Raw genomic sequence first — 3,717 nt, 5'->3', positions numbered from 1 at the left:
CCCCCTCGCCCGGCCCGCCCCGCTTCCCCTCCCCTCTGCTCCCCGCCGCCGGCATCAAAGCGGCTATTATGCGGGACGCCGAGCCCGCCGGCCTGCCCCTCTGCTGGAGGACGCGGAAAATGCACCGCGCGGGGGCCGCCCGGGAGCGCCTCCCTCTCGCTTAGTGCCCGGGACCTCTTCCAGTCCGTTCCCGCTCCGGCCGCGGTTTCCCGTTAAACAGACGGGGACGACCTTAGTACTCACTTCGTGAAATGACTCCAAGGATCCATCTAATGCAGGTCCCAGTTGCCGGGAGTTGAACTCTCCTTTCGCCTTTTGCGCAGCACGTACTTTCAGAAAGGCAGGCCCAAGGTTCCCAGCCTTTCCTCTTAACTTTTGAAAGATGTACACGCTTGTAGCTTGCTGAGAAAATGCATGACGACAAAGTGTCTCTCGGGTATCACCGACACTTGAAATCAATTAGAACGAGTTGGTGTTTTGTTAATAAAACCTTTTTCTTGATCACTCACTGGGCACCAGGCACGCTTTGCCAGATCAACGCAGGATATATGTGTTACATCATTTTATCCTCAAAACTTTGTGAAATAGGACTCCACCGCTCCACGTTATAGAAAAGTCAGAAAGTTGGAGCCTGGAGTACAGGTCCACCAGGATGATAAACCAAGCCTCTAATTTCTGAAACAGCAGGTTTCAAGAACTGGAAGTGCAAAGTGGTTAGTCCCTCAGTCGTGTGCAACTCTTTGCGACCCCATGGACAGTAGCCCTCCAGGCTTCTCTGTCCATGGAATTCTCCAGGCAAGAATACTGGAATGAATAGCCATTCCCATCTCCGGGGGATCTTCCTGACCCAGGATTGAACCTGAGTCTCCTGAATTGCAGGCAGATTCTTTACCGTGGAGACACCAGGAAGCCCCAGTGGCACTCCTAACAATTAATTATGCATGGGTCACAGGCACTGACAGGGACTAGGGTAGGCGAAGAGCATACCTGGTCACCACTTCCCACCCACACGTCCACTGAGTGAGCAGGTCCCTGGGGACTGGGTGCAGAAAGCCTCCATTTTCACCCCTAGGATTGAAGTCCTGGGACTAGCTGGTTCTCTTTTTTTCCTGCCGCTGCTTCTGGGGAGGGAAGTGGCTAGGCTGTCCCAAAGGAGAGGGCTACACAGGTGGAGACTGGTGGAGACGGGACAACCCAAGGTGGAGATTGATGCCAGGGCAGCAGGCCCCACCTCCCCAGCACAGGCCCATTCACCCCTACTTAGGGTTTGGATATAGGCCAGATGTGTGACCTTGGGCAAGGTACTTGACCTCTCTGATCCTCAGTCTCCTGGTCTGCAGAATGGAGGAAACAATGCTTCTCACCCAGCTGGGGCTGTTATAAATTTTATTACCATGAGGGTGGTTTAAGCAGGTAGGAGTTATAACCCTGGGTTAAAAGGAAATGATTCGTCTGGACGCCAGAGAAGAGGGCGGACTTAGAATGCTTGTTGTTTTAGTCGCTAAGTCGTGTCCAGCTCTTTTTCGACACCATGGACTATAGCCCACCAGGCTCCTCTTTCCATGGGATTTCCCAGGCAAGAATACTGGAGTGGGTTGCCATTTCCTCCTCCAGGGCATCTTCCCGACCCAGGGATCGAACCTACATCTCGTGCATGGCAGGCAGGTTCTTTACCTCAGCCACTAGGGAAGCCCCATAGTATAGGCCCATCCCTGGGTGGGCCCGAACCAGCAACCTTTCGGGTAACATCCAAACTTAGAATGGGGCCCTGATCATGCACTTCCTGATCCAGGCTCAGACAGCTGGTTGCCCTGGGTGTTGAGCTGCTTGGTTCAGCAGGGCAAAGGCTGCCCTGTCTTCCACTGCTTAGCTGCTGGGCTGCATGCCTAGCCAGATGTTCAGCAACTGCCACATTCCACCCAGCCACAGCCCCACCTCTGGGGCCAGAGAACGGCTCTCCACACCAAGCATGCCTGGACTGCATGAGTCATGAGATGTCAGGCCCGAGGTATGTCACCACGGAACAGAGAAGAGGCCTGTTCTCCACCCGTCGGGGATGCTGGGATAGGGCTTTGCTGAGCCCCGCATGGCTTGGGCAGATAAAAGTGGAATGCCAAGAGCAGGCAACAGAGCAGCTGTGTGCCTCTGTCAGTCAGGAAGAGGGGTTGGGGGGCATCAGACCCTGCCCTAGAGGTCTTCAAAGAACCCCTATCTCCTTGGCACCACTTACACAGGCATCAATCATCAAACTCTTGGGAGAGTGAAACCTTCCTGTTTTGGCCTCCCCACCCAGATCTACCTGCTCACTCCTCGGGTCACTGCTGTGCACCATGTCACCCCCACCCCCCACCCCCCAACCCTGGCCTCAGTTTTTGGTTTCTCCATGGAGAAGCACATCTCTTCTCTGAATGCTGTCCCCTAGAGGTTGGCAGAGATGGGAGAGGCACAGCCCAGCTCTCATTACGGCCTTGGGCCCAGAAAGAAAGGAAGTGTCAAAATGCTAGTCACTCAGTTGTGTCCAACTCTTGTGACCCTATGATATTGTAGCCCGCCAGGATTCTTCAGGCAAGAATACTGGAGTGGGTTGCCCTTCCCTTCGCCAGGGGATCTTCCTGACCCAGGGATCGAACCTGGGTCTCCTGCACTGCAGGCAGATTCTTTACCATCTGAGCCACCAGGGAAGCTCAGAGAGACCCTTGTTATTCTGATCAGGAGTAGGGGAATCTGGTTGAGCTGGGTTGGTCTCTCATGGAAAGCTGGAATCAGGACAGTTTCTAGCCTGTCTCTGCCAAGCATCTGACCTGATGACAAGTCAACAGAGGGGCCACAGTGGGTCTGGGTGGAGGCGGTAGGGGTAGTGAGGACATTCTCTTCCATCAAAGCACAGGAAAAGCAAAGAAAGCTGCTTTGTGGAGAGGAAGAAAGTAAACGCAGAGAGAGCAGAGGCAGAGAACAAGGGGAGAGACAGAAAGGAGGGGAGAGGTAAGCCTCCAGCCCCTGGCCACAAACCCCCCTTTTCTGCTTAAACCAGAGCAGGAGGGGGGTGGTCCTTGTGGTCAAGAGCCCTGACTGAGCATGTGCCAGAATCCCACCCTCAACCTGGGTTCCCAGAGTGACCCGTGCAGGCCAGGCCCCCACCCTGCAAATGCTGGGCTGCTGCCCACTCTCCTGCCTGGAATGTTCCCTGCTGTCTCCCCACCCTTTGAGGCCTGGCCCCAAGCCCTCCTCTCCTCACTTGGGTCCCTCCCTGAGCCTTCCTGCACCACTGGACGCCGGTGTTGAGTTCCTTTCCTGCCTCAGTGTCTCCAGCCTGAGCCAGGGGTCAGCTGAGAACCTCTCTGCACCCCACCCCACATACTACCCCAGCCCCTGTGAAAGTGTGAAAGTGTTAGTCACTCAGCGGTGTCTGACCCCATGGAATTCTCCAGGCAAGAATACTGGAATGGGTAGCTGTGGCCTTTTCCAGGGGATCTTCCTGACCCAGGGATCTAAGCTGGGTCTCCCCTATCACAAGTAATTTTTTTTACTGTCTGAGCCACCAGAGAAGCCCCCTCCCAGCCCTGAGACTTTGTCTAATAAGCCCCTTGGAGCAGAGAGGAGAGGGCAGATGGCTGGGGTCGAAGGACCCCTGCGGAGTCCCTGCGATGGGAAGACACTGGCAAAGCCGGTGGTCTCAGCTCTGCCATCGTCCTAGCCCCTCATGTAGACCGAGAGGCG

Source organism: Bos indicus x Bos taurus, chromosome 11, assembly GCF_003369695.1.
Source record: "Bos indicus x Bos taurus breed Angus x Brahman F1 hybrid chromosome 11, Bos_hybrid_MaternalHap_v2.0, whole genome shotgun sequence".
NCBI classification, from domain to species: Eukaryota; Metazoa; Chordata; class Mammalia; order Artiodactyla; family Bovidae; genus Bos; species Bos indicus x Bos taurus.
The sequence above is the reverse complement of the archived record's forward strand: the minus strand, read 5'-3'. Positions refer to the sequence as shown.